Here is a 14281-nt window from a genome sequence, read left to right as displayed (position 1 = left end):
AAGCTGATTTTTTGTACGTATCCCTATTTCGGTAAAGTCACGTAGAAGGGAAATAAAAATATATAAAATATATATATAAAACAATATTATTTATTATTTCCCTTCTACGTGACTTTACCGAAAGAACCAATAATATGAATCCCTGCAGTCACGAAAGCTTTAAATCAAAATATATCCCTATTTGTTTCTTGAATCAGGGACTCCGTGAGCACCCTTGGGGACCCTGAGCTTGTGTTTGGTGGTCCTTGGCGAGGATCCAGATGTTGATTTGGAAAACTTCTGAGCCAGTGTGTTTAAATCGGCAGGGTGACCACGCCGCACAAGCCACCACACCCCCGAAGCATTCCCTGAGACTGTTTCTCGGATATCTCCGAAAGCGGCCAATCCTGAGTTTGACATTCCATTGACGTTATCACGTGAGGCATCAAGTCGTTTTAAAACTAGGGGACACGTTGCATCTAAACGGAGAGAAGGCAAGTGACATTATACCCTGTCAAACAATTATCACCCCCCACCCCCATTCACGAACGGCTTTAAAAACACACACACAAATGGAAATTACATAATACCAGGCATTTACACTGCATTTATTAATTGGCTCAACTATATCTCTGTTGTTCGTACATTCTTTATGCAAATTCCGTATCGCATGATGCTATTTGCAAAGGCGTTTCTAATATCTTCTTGGTTCTTTCGGTAAAGTCACGTAGAAGGAAAATAATAAAATAATAAGGCAGACTCTGCCTTCTCGACAGACCTGTTCTCCACCTGAAGACGGCTGCTTGCGTTGTGGCCGAAACGTCGTGAGAATTATTTTATAATGTTTTATTTTTATTGTTTTATTATTTTCCTTCTACGTGACTTTACCGAAAGAACCAAGAAGATGAATCCCTGCAGTCACGAAAGCTTTAAATCGAGAATTATTTTATAATGTTTTATTTTTATTATTTTATTATTTTCCTTCTACGTGACTTTACCGAAAGAACCAAGAAGATGAATCCCTGCAGTCACGAAAGCTTTAAATCGAGAATTATTTTATAATGTTTTATTTTTATTATTTTATTATTTTCCTTCTACGTGACTTTACCGAAAGAACCAAGAAGATGAATCCCTGCAGTCACGAAAGCTTTAAATCGAGAATTATTTTATAATGTTTTATTTTTATTATTTTATTATTTTCCTTCTACGTGACTTTACCGAAAGAACCAAGAAGATTAATCCCTGCAGTCACGAAAGCTTTAAATCGAGAATTATTTTATAATGTTTTATTTTTATTATTTCATTATTTTCCTTCTACGTGACTTTACCGAAAGAACCAAGAAGATGAATCCCTGCAGTCACGAAAGCTTTAAATCGAGAATTATTTTATAATGTTTTATTTTTATTATTTTATTATTTTCCTTCTACGTGACTTTACCGAAAGAACCAAGAAGATGAATCCCTGCAGTCACGAAAGCTTTAAATCGAGAATTATTTTATAATGTTTTATTTTTATTATTTTATTATTTTCCTTCTACGTGACTTTACCGAAAGAACCAAGAAGATGAATCCCTGCAGTCACGAAAGCTTTAAATCGAGAATTATTTTATAATGTTTTATTTTTATTATTTTATTATTTTCCTTCTACGTGACTTTACCGAAAGAACCAAGAAGATGAATCCCTGCAGTCACGAAAGCTTTAAATCGAGAATTATTTTATAATGTTTTATTTTTATTATTTTATTATTTTCCTTCTACGTGACTTTACCGAAAGAACCAAGAAGATGAATCCCTGCAGTCACGAAAGCTTTAAATCGAGAATTATTTTATAATGTTTTATTTTTATTATTTTATTATTTTCCTTCTACGTGACTTTACCGAAAGAACCAAGAAGATGAATCCCTGCAGTCGCGAAAGCTTTCAAGCGTTTCTAATAGTCTTCGAAAAAAAAAACAAGTCAGAATTTCATTTTATGACAACAATGGATGGCAATGTCAGGATGACTTGTCACGAGGTTTGTAAAAACACTAAAATGATAATGACTCCAAGCTGGTTGTGTCATCATCGAGAGCCACTCCTGAACAACATTTGCAGAAGAGCTTGTTGAATGGATAGTGTGGGTGATTGCAGATGCCATTCGTTGCCTGTAAATTGGCCATTAGTAAATCCAACGTCAGTTAAAACTGACATGGTTGGTTTGTAAATGTGAAATGTGTGACGACTTCACACGCGAGTTGTTACCATTAAGCACTCTACTTTCAACAGCACATCGCAGTTTAATTTCAATTTTCAGCTTGTACGAGATGTGTTCAGTCTTTGTTTGTATAAAACCGATGATATTAATAACAACAGTACATTGCAAAAGGAACATCTTGGATTAACCACATTTTATTATTGACGTACTTATTAGTCAACCTCTGGCTCTGTACACCCCCTGCTTTGCGGTGAAAGCACATCGAGCCGGGATTGTCAGGGTGAGTCATTGTGCGAGGCAACTTGCAGCATGACGTGTACTTTCAGGATTCCGTTAGTCAGCATATATGTAACAAACAACAAAATTACACCAACAAACTGAACGATACCAGCTCCTCGTGCTAAGAGTACGAACTCCTCACACGCTTTCATGTGCACACAATTGACCGATTGCACATCTGCCCCCTTGTTCTTAACGACCGTGATATTGCAGACTTAGCCACATGCACAGCTTAGTATGCTACCCTGGCAACATGGGCATTGGACACGGAGTGATAAATGATCAACGGTTGTATGTCTGCGGAACAAACGTGGGACAACGTTACAGCGAAGAGTAGCACGTTCGTCTACGTACGGTGGGAAATAAGTTCAACATACGTACTATACAACAGCAATGAAATGTTAACCATTTACAAAAAAAACTAATATCTAACAGCGGGTATAATGAAGAGGTGTACTCATGCATCAGTTCATCAATTGATATTCTTTATTAAGCTCACGATGGCGTCGTGCATTGAGGCGCATGTGTAAGTTGCAATTATTGTTTTGTATTGTTATTCATCGACTCGCGATGACGTTGAGAGGGACCTCATCCAGCAGTGGATTGACAAAAGGCCGGACACGAACATGATGATGACATGTTATGGAGTTCATGGCATCCCTCGAGGGGGTTGGAAGGAATGGGCCCGGGGTTGGGAGCGGGGGGGGGTGAACAATTGCACGCATTTAAATTTCGATTTAAAGCTTTCGTGGCTGCAGGGATTCATATTCTTGGTTCTTTCGGTGAAGTCACGTAGAAGGGAAATAATAAAATACTAAAAACAAAACATAAAAATTATCGAAACGTCGTGAGAATGTTATTGTTTTTATTTTTATTATTTTATTATTTCCCTTCTACGTGACTTTACCGAAAGAACCAAGAAGATAATTGCACGCATGTTAATGAGGCGATTGAGGTGGCATTTTAAAAGTGTTAGATTAAGCTGAGAACCTCACAAAGTCAGATCTGGCTACACAATCACGATATCGCGATGGGCCACTTTGATACAGCGTGGCAACCTTACAGCTGCATGAATCGAACCATTGTCAATATCAATGAGCGGAGTGAGATTTACCCTGTATTGGCAGTTCACTGCCGTTGGGTCCTATCGTAAGAAGACACAGGGCGTGCTTCAAAAAAATGTTAACACTTACATGGGACCATCAGTTTTAATGGAAAAAGAATGCGTAATGGACTGTAACATGATAACAAATGTATGTCAATAGCTTCAAAAAGTCAAAGAGTTCTCCACTTAAATTTCGATTTAAAGCTTTCGTGACTGCAGGGATTCATCTTCTTGGTTCTTTCGGTAAAGTCACGAGGAAGGGAAATAATAAAATAATCAAAATAAAACATAATAAAATACAATTCTCACGACTTTTCGGCCACAACGCAAGCAGTTAGTCGGTCGGCAGAATGTGCGCCGTGGGGTAAAATGTAGGTTCTTCAACTTCTTCCACAACATTGAGATAGCGTGCAAGCGGAGGTCAAATGACCCCCCAGGAATCCTTGTAGCGGAGGCCCTTCCGCCAGCAGTGGCATGAAAGATGGAATTGCAGGGCTGTGCTTTTCACGTTTTACACAAAGCTATACGAATTTTTTTTATTCAAAAAATAATTCAAGTAGTAATCTTACACATTCCATTCACCCCCATCTGGAGTGTGAATCATTATTAAGGCCAGTCACCTTTGGATGAAGAACTTCCCATGCTGTGTCAGTAATGGGGGATATTTGATCATATCCCACGACATGCATGTTGCCACTAATGTCCGCCGTGGCCAGGACTCAAACTCACCTTTCAGGGTTCATCATGCAATCCGCTAGTCACCGCGCTATCGTTCACGTCAGCTTCAGAATGTTTACAATAAAAATGTGAGAAGAGACATAAAAGCGCCCAATGTAAGACTCTTTATAATACGGCATGACCCAAAGTATACACATGTTCATGCTTGTGAATAAATAGCTTTTGTTTGGACAAATCATAGACGATGCTTTCAGACATTAAGTCAATCCCTTGAGGGAAACAATACATTGTATACAGTATTCACAGATGCTTCCCGCAGAGCGTGTTCAAAAGACCAGGTATTTTAAAATAATCACTCAAGCGGTACTGTGTCCGTGTGAATGTCAAACATAATACTCTGGTTCAATTCGCGCTTGTGTTAGTGTATTGGACGAGCTCTGTAAAGCCTGAACACCAAACAAAGCACACACATTCTAAACGTTGCACGTGGCATGTGCAGCCCATAACCACAGCAATATTGAGAAGTACTTTATCCCTAATTAGTCAGCTCAAGGATCAAAACATCATACAAGGATCTTGCGAGTGACACTTTCATCACTCGCCAGGGCATAACCTCCTTTCTAAATGTCAATACGTTGGATACTAATACAATATAAATCTATACAACATGCGTAGTATGTCGCCAAACCGTTCACCAATTTCTCCTTTTTGACCAATTACTGCAGTGTTGTCCTCTTTAGCATCCAGTATACCCGAGGATAAATTAGCAATAGTCATTGCGAAACAAACACGGCTGTGGACCCTCGCGAGGAATATCGGTCAGCCCGCTTAAACGGAACTTCCTTCCCATCTCGCTGCCCTTTCCTTAATCGTTAACCTTATCCCGTCTGAACGCGGGGGCTTCGAGCAGCCGAGAGCCACCCGTGGGGTCAATTCTATATTTAAACGTGGCAGAGAGCAACCAGTGCACAGTCAGCCTCAGGGGTTCCGGGGTCCCGACGCAAAGTCAATTGATAGTCTCCAACCTCGGAACGAACATGAGTGGTGGAGGAGGTTAATATGCTCTTATGATTGGCTAATTTCCACATTCTAGATTTGAAGCTTTGGTGACTGCAAGGATTCATACTGTTATGTTTTTTCGGTAAAGTCACGTAGGTAAAAAATAAAATTTAAAGTTAATAAAAGTAAAAATGGGAATAAAATAAAATAATAAATCACGACGTTTCGGAGGCAACACAAGTCTCCGTCATCAGGTGGGACCGTACTGCATCACTTGATGCAGTAATTTTAGCTGTGACGGTCCCACCTGATGACGGAGACTTGTGTTGCCTCCGAAACGTCGTGATTTATTATTTTATTTTATTTCCATTATTACTTTTATTAACTTTTATTTTTATTTTTTACCTACGTGACTTTACCGAAAAAACCTAACAGTATAATTTCCACATTCGCTAATGAGTCAGTTTACTGTCGATGTCTAGCTCTGGCATCAGTGGGGAAATGTAGCTCTTATTGACGGGAAGGTTACTCATTCAAATGGTACACAGAGTGATCCACCGCTCGATGTGGAGTTGCCCTTGCATGCGAAGGCCAAATTTGGTAGGAATGCGCTGTTGATTGTGTTGTGCGTCGTGCAAAAAAATTGCATTTGGGGACCGACCTTGACAGCGAGTTCTGAAACTATAAAATAAAGTCTAACCCTGTATTAATACCTATCCGATACACACGCCTCACTTGTTGAATATACAATTAGTACGCTAATTGGCCGGTGTCATCTCTAATTATCACAGTTCGTACAAACACTGTAATTTGATTCACATTGCAAGCAATGGCTCAATGCAGAGACAATGGAATTGGATAGCTGAGTTTTAATTTCCAATTTACCAATTCAAATGAACTTTAACCTCATGGAATATATATGCAAATATGTTTTACCGAGTGGATTGGGAGAAGTGGGCACAATTTTCGACACATTCTGATGTAGCTGACTTATCCAAGCAAAGCATGGATTATTGCAGTAATATAACAACACGACACCTCAAAATTAATAAAAATGCACAAATGTTGTTGATCAAGTATGATAAATAAACAACACTTTTGACTGAATCACTCAGAACGTACCCAAAGTTAAGCAGGCTTTGGCCTGGATAGTGCTTGGATAGGGGATCACCATGCACACGTAGAGGTTGTCACATGGCTTGATGGGTCAGTAGAGGGCAGAGTAGCAAAATCCATTGTTGGAGATGTTAACTCTTTCGCTGTTTTGCAGGATGCCTTGGTTTAGATCCCGACCCTGACGCCTGCATATTTGGAGTTTGCATGTTTCTATCCCCGTAATCGCGTGAAATTTTCTCCGGTTCCTCCAGTTTTTCCCTGCAAATTTTAAAACATGCTTTTAAGAGTATTTGGCAGCTATAAATGTCCATATGACAAGCCACTTCGTTAAGCTTTCATTTGTGGCCAGGTCACTTCTGAAAAAGAGCTATATAGCTCAGTGGGCCTTACCTGGTAAAAGAAAATTAAAAGTTTAAATAGTTTAGTTTCATATTCTCAATACCATTACCAACCAACACTTACCACTCTGGTGAAGTATAGTCAAATAATGAATCGCACAGACATGTATAGGTCATAACCAGCTATGGACTGGTATGTTCCGTGCACAAACAAAGGAATATGCAATTTACACAAAAATTGTGACAACACTTCAAATTACAAAAGACTGTTTTAAGGATTATTTAGACCATTGTCGGTTCCCAAACCTGACGTCCCCGGTCCAATGGTGCTCCACAAGCTCGTGGGACGTAGTCCATGGAACTGTTTCAGAAGCGATTTGCATGGTGTTTCACAACACTTTTGGTTGATAGCGGTGTTAGGGTCCACAAATGTTGGAAACCACTTCCGCAGTCATTAACTCGAGGCCTGATATTGCATTTGAATGTGGTCCTGGTGGATTTGACCAGCATGGTAAGGTATGGCCAAACATGATAAAATACACAGCAGTATTTCAATTTAATTCATGAATCAAAATGTTTGCTTACCCAGTTAAATGTAGATACTCCAGAAACGGAATCATAATTAGAGTGATACGGTGACAGAGAACGTATTAGTGCAAACCACAGTCCACTTATCCAACTATTTTCTAGAGTGGACAGAAACCTGAGATTATTACTTCAAGTTTTTGTCTTATCTTGGTCTCCAGCTGCTATCCAGACCCGCCCCACCACGACCCAATCCATCCCACCACATATGCTACCACAGCACTATCCACTGACCTATTTCTCAACACGTATCTACCAACAGTCAGTGAGGCACCCAGTTAAACAAAAGGAAATCATAGATGGCAAATTGTTCATATATCTATTTACCGTCTTAATTTTTTTTTTACCGTTTTACATATATATGAAATAACGGCACGCGTTTGTTTTAAGGTTACACCACGTGTTGCTTGGAATGATGTCGGATGTTTCGCTCAACGTGGACGAGACCTTCTTCATTGACCTGGAATTGAGATTGAAAATATCCCGTCATGCCAAACTGCACGTGGGGTACGGCCTGAAAACACAGCAGGCAGGCAGCCGCACGGCACGACCACGAAACCCTTCCGTGGTCATCGTCGCAACAACAAAAACATGTCTACGGCAGCGGTCCCCAACCTTTTTGGCACCAGGGACCGATTTCGTGGAAGACAATTATTTCACGGACCGGGGGGGGGGGGGGGGTGGTCATCATTGGGTCTTTCCCTCTTTTCAAAGAAGCTCTCCAGCGACGTTTGTTTTTTTACTCATGTTGGCTACTAGGGGTTAGAGCTTGTGGGCTTACCAAAACAGTGCAGGGAAAGAGGTGCGGACGGAAGTGGTAAATTCTAGATTTGAAGCTTTCGTGACTGCAAGGATTCATATTCTTAGGTTTTTTCCGGTAAAGTCACGTAGGTAAAAACATTAAAATTAATAAAAGTAAAATAAAAATCACGACGTTTCGGAGGCAACGTAGGTAAAAACATTAAAATTAATAAAAGTAAAATAAAAATCACGACGTTTCGGAGGCAACGTCGTGATTTTTATTTTACTTTTATTAACGACGTTTCGGAGGCAACGTAGGTAAAAACATTAAAATTGTGGTAAAAACATTAAAATTGATAAAAGTAAAATAAAAATCACGACGTTTCAGAGGCAACGTCGTGATTTTTATTTTACTTTTATTAACGACGTTTCGGAGGCAACGTAGGTAAAAACATTACAATTAATAAAAGTAAAATAAAAATCACGACGTTGCCTCCGAAACGTCGTGATTTTTATTTTACTTTTATTAATTTTAATGTTTTTACCTACGTGACTTTACCGAAAAAACCTAAGAATAGGAAGTGGTAAATAACAAAACAATGGGCGGGCCACGCGCTGACTCACCGCTCACCTCCTGCTGCTGTGCGGCCCGGTTCCTAACAGGCCACGGACCGGTACCGGTCCTCTGTTTTTGCAGCCGTAGACCAGGGGACCCCTGCTCTACGGCATAACGGCCGTCTTAAAATGTCAGGGACAGAGGCCGAGTGGCAGCTGTGTTCCTGGGCTCACCCCTTGGGTGCACCTCTGCCCACGGTGTAGTTAATATTCCACATTCTTTACTTGAACGGTCAACATTTGTGTGAGAGCTCAAATACGTGAACGTGAAACACTAGCTTCAATAGCCTCTCTGTTTTTGCAGCGTGAATTATTGAAGCTAAATCAATATGCACTGTAATACTATGAATGCATTGTAACCGATCCTGCAATTTCATGTCTTTGGCAGACGGATGTAGATGTTTTCGTGGAGAGTGGTTACCTCGGTAAATAGGTGACACTTCATGGCTCTTTGTCAATCTACTTCTGGATGGAGGCTCGCTACATTGTGCTGATCATGGGGATTGTTTGGGGAGTGGTAGTGGAGCGGTTAGCACGCTGCGCTAGGAACCCGGTGACTCGAGTGCAATTCCCGCTCACGGCCACCACCAGTGGTGATCGTCTGAACCGGTTCCTTGGTCTCCACTAGGTCGACTCAGCCTCATATTAGTGTGTAAACGTTGCCACTAGGGAGACAAAGGCAGCAGGGCGTGGTGCTGGCCAGCCACTCCCTCGTGTGGTGTTCCTGCCTTCATAGGTGCTACTCGCTAACAGCACTTGCCCCAACAGTCTGTTAAGTCTACACAGGGGAGATTTGTATTTGTGTTTGAGCATACTTCACCGCATTGGTGAGTGGGGGTTGGGGAGGGGGGGTAAGCACCCGCTCAGAGTGATGTTTCCATTGCCAGGAATTGAACTTGAATTAACTGGGTTCGTCGTACAACACACTAACCACTATAGCTAAATACTGTAATGAGTATGATTTAGGTAACAGTGGTTACCTAAAAAATGGTTATGACCTAAATAATGAGTATAAGCATATATAGAAGATATGCAGGATACATACAGCTGAAAGGTTAGCGTTTTTATATGTTTTATTGTAAAGTGCTGGATTGCTCACTTCGATAAAAACTACTTTGAATGCAATGTGTCACAAATATGAGTGATGGAACCTATATGGATATTCCAGCATTGTACGTACATGTGTGAGCGTGTGTGCACATAACATATGACAATAAACCCACTTGGTTTTAAATTTGATGGAATATTTTTTCCCGTTGCTCATAGTTTAAATGGAAATTGCTTATTTGCCAAAAAGTGTGGCGTGTTAGATGCAACGAGAAGAGATCTACATATTCTGTTGTGACCGGAGAAAAAAACTGATCATAACAGAATAATAGTGCAGGACCAGAATGCACTTCTGTAGAAGGACCAGAATGCACTTTTGCAGGAAATTAAGATAGCTTTGCATATGCATATAAGCTGTGTATTTTGACACTTTTTGTTTGTTGTTTGATAGATAGAAATTAACTGAAAAATAAAGTAAAATTTCCACATACAGAATTGTACAAGTGCAACATATATTCCTTTATTATGACTTTGTCATCTTGCGGTAAGCATCCGAGTTGTGTTTTGTAACCATAGCATGTATCCTGCATCTCAATAAATAAAATTACACTAAAATAAAGAATCAGTTGCCCATATATTTGAAATGATTATAGCTTTAAAATGTACCGTTATTTTAATGCCTTCTTGCATTTGTGTGTGTTTTGTGGTGTTTAAATGTGCTGCTGTGTTGCATCACTGAGCATCCATGCACACGTGAAGGTAAAGGCGCGGCCCTGAAATGACTTTCTCAGACCCCTGCTATAGAAGGGCCGCCCTCTAAGAGAGAGCACCAGAGAGCCTTGGCCAGGTATCGTGGAAGAGGCGAGGGTACCGACACTTTACCCCACCATAGGCAACCTGCCAATCGACTACGGTGCATCCATTTATACTGCTGGGTTAAAACGATGTATCATCCATACACACGTATGAGAAAATGTAGCATCATTTTTTAAAATATATTTTTTATTAATAGCTGGAATTAATTAATGAATGCATTTTACGTGTCTATTTATAGACGTGATAATATACATTAAAATTATTCTACATGGAATACAACTGGATACATATTTGCTGATTCATGCTCCATCCTCACATCAAAATTATTACACGGACGTTAATGTTCATCACACACTGGAATAATACACACTAACGCACGACCCTAGTATGCGTACACAAACATGGAAGTTTAATTAGCGTTTTACGGCACGCATTCGATGAGTTAATTGAATATATTTGTTCGTATGTATGCATGCATGTTGAACTTCTTTCGCGCCGTACGTAGCCAACCGTGCTAATCAGAGGTACTGGGGAAGGACAACAAACTAAAACGAAAAGCAGTGCTAAAGAAATTAGTTTTCAATCTAGATTTATACACACTGTAAAAAAAATCCGTACAAAAACAGTAATCTATATCGGTGTGATTTTTAGGGAGAGAAATGCATAATGAGGAGGTGGCCGGTGGGCTGAAATGTTAAAAGTGTTGAACTGGCACGAGTTGGAATTCAGACGGCCGCCTGTGATTTAACTGGCTTGCCAAGCGCAGTGAGTTAATGGTTTCAGCTCAGTCACCAATTACTGCACGGAACCCATCGCATTTCGTAGGGATTTGAACTTAATTTAAATTCCGGCTCCAAGAATTAAACAGTATTCATTTTCGATACAATAATTTTGCTGTGACGGTTCCACCTGAAGATGGAAGCTTGTGTTGCCTCTGAAACGTCGTGATTTAATTTATTTAAATTTTTTACCTACGTGACTTTACCGAAAAAACCAAAGAGTATGAATCCTTGCAGTCATGAAAACTTCAAATCTAGAAGTATTCGTTTTATTCTGAAGGGACGAACGTTACGTAGCAAACCGCACTAATCGTAGGTGCAGGGAAAGGACAACAAACTAAACACAATAAGCAGTTCTGAAGAAATTAGTTTTCAATATAGATTTAAAAGTCCAATAGCTCCAGTGACTTCCTAATATCGGAAGGAAAAGCATTCCAGATGATCACAGAAGCGCATCTGAATGTGCCCGATGCAGTGACTGTCTTTGTTTGATGGCTATACTAGAGGTCACTTGAAGGCATCTTAGAAGTAGTTCGGTGATGTCCACTTTCATAGGCCGCTTTTATACCGTCAGATAGATAAAAATGGCATATCGTGTAACATTTGCAGGCTGCACGACTGCCACGAATGCAAAAGGTCAAGAGGAAGACAAAGATGAAAACGCTAGAATGACATCAAGGAGCCGATTCAGCTCAGTAAAGGGAACATGGTGAAAGCTTGTACCAAGAGAAAGTGCTGGCATATGTTGACAGTCAACCTCTGCACCCAGAGCTGACATTGATGAATAGATGGATGGGCTGTTCTCTAACATGAAGGGTTGTACTTGTTTGCGCGAGATCTAGATGGATACTTCATATCATGACATAGCACAATCAGGATACAGTTTTGGAGAAAACGACAATATGATGCATAATGAATTCGAAATAACCACAGTGGCATTTCTGCATAGAGTTTTTTCAGAACTTTCCACTAGGTGGCAGATGTATGACATGATCAAAAGGTGGTGGTGCCCTTGCACAACTGCACGTGAGAAAAGCAGTGAGCTACTGTTAGGTTTCCAACCTTTCAGGGTGTTAAGACAAGTGAATTCAATTGATTAATGAAACTGCAATATGCTGAAAACTATGAAGTGCAGTAATGACTACAAATGAATCATGAAAACTGCTGTCAGGACTTGCATTGAGATGATGATTTTGTGTTAAAGGCTAATATGAATAAATGGCATATAACCAAATCACCCAGAATGTGCCCGATATTGGCAGATCTCACAAGCTAAGGAAAATTTGAGCCAGTTTAGTGCATATGTGGGCAACGACCAATCACACAAAAGATATGTGTAATTGGTGTTGTGGAAAAGAAGAGGCAGTTCAGCCAAAGGAATGAAGCACAAATCAGTGGCTGTAGGGAAAAGTGTGGAGTGAACATTTCATTTAGTAATCCATAAGTTGCATTTCCTGAAAAAAATGTGTGCCCATTGGGGGCCAAAAATGTGAGAAGACCACAGAGCAAACAAGATAAATGTGTTGTGCCTTATTGCCAGATGCATACATGAACACAAAACATTTTTGCCTCAATGGAGCCATTCCACTATATTGTAAACATCATCATGATTCATATAGTTGTCACCCTATTGCAGCTTATATATTCACTTAACTTGTCTGTGCACTGCCAGATTAAGAAAAAGGAAGAACGTCGTGTTGCCCTTCTACTATACAGTTGGGCAAGGGTGCCACCATCTTTGATCATGTGACACTCCTTCCATTTAGTGGAATAATCTGGATAAATACAGGGTGTTTAAAAAAATGGACCCAATTTCAAAGCAGGATATTTCACGATGGCAACATGTTACAATTACACAAAAAGTTACAAACGGTTTAATGAGTTATCAAGTTTTACTAACCATTTTATAAATGCTCTATGTGCCCTCCACCCGCTGTACGGACAACATCGAGACGATAGTTGAATTCGTCCCAAACGCCTCTCTTCTCACGTTTTCCTCTGAGGTGCGTGGTCGCCCTGTGCTCTTCACCTTACACAAACAGTCTGCTTCCTCAAATTGTCGGGACCAACGACGAATGCTCTTTGACATTGGCGGATCGATGCCAAAACGCCGTTGAAACGCGCACTGCACCGCAATTACGGATTCAGTCTTGCTGAACTGCAGAACGCAAAACGCCTTGTGTTGTGGGGTCGCCATCTTGCGAATGACTGATGCTAGGGGCTGTTTGGGCGCTGGGAGAGGCATCTAGCGGTAATCATTTGAAACTCTACGCCCCGCCCACTTTATGCCCCGCCCTCTCTATGCCCCGCCCTCTCTATGCCTCGCCCTCTATATGCCCCGCCCTCTCTATGCCCCGCCCTCTATATGCCCCGCCCTCTCTATGCCCCGCCCTCTCTTTGCCCCGCCCTCTCAAGTGGTAAGAGTTTCATTCATGGGCGGTTCGTGGTTGCAGAGATATAGCGATTTCAAATTTGGTCCATGTTTTTAAAACACCCTGTATATTACAAATGGGTACCAGCATCAACTAACAATTACACTGACGTAATTTACATAATTATCAAGTCTCTTTACATTATTTTAAATACCCTTTAACACAATTTTGTTCCAGTTAAACTGTTTTTTTACGATTAAATTATTTTGTACGGCCCAAACATGACACTACAGTCCCAAAATGGTGCTTAATGGTATCCTTCTCATTCTATGTCAGTCTTAACAACGGAAGTTACTTTAATGAAAAAAAAATCTATCGATTGTGTGTAAGAAAAATGTGAGTAAAAGCATCAGTATTCATTATTTTTAAAGGCCACCACCTTTGGACAAAATGCTTTTACCACAGATAAACACGTAGGCTCATTTATTCAACTGTAGGATGTAGATAACACCTTAGATTGCACTCACACCCACTTGACAGTTTACAGATATATGAACATTAAATTGTTTTTTTCATATATATATACATTGACATTACAATTGCTAATAGCATCGAGTAAATTGTAAGCATTAGATACA

The sequence above is a fragment of the Lampetra planeri genome, chromosome 4, assembly GCF_965212315.1.
Source record: "Lampetra planeri chromosome 4, kcLamPlan1.2.h2, whole genome shotgun sequence".
In the NCBI taxonomy this organism is placed as follows: Eukaryota; Metazoa; Chordata; class Hyperoartia; order Petromyzontiformes; family Petromyzontidae; genus Lampetra; species Lampetra planeri.
The sequence above is the reverse complement of the archived record's forward strand: the minus strand, read 5'-3'. Positions refer to the sequence as shown.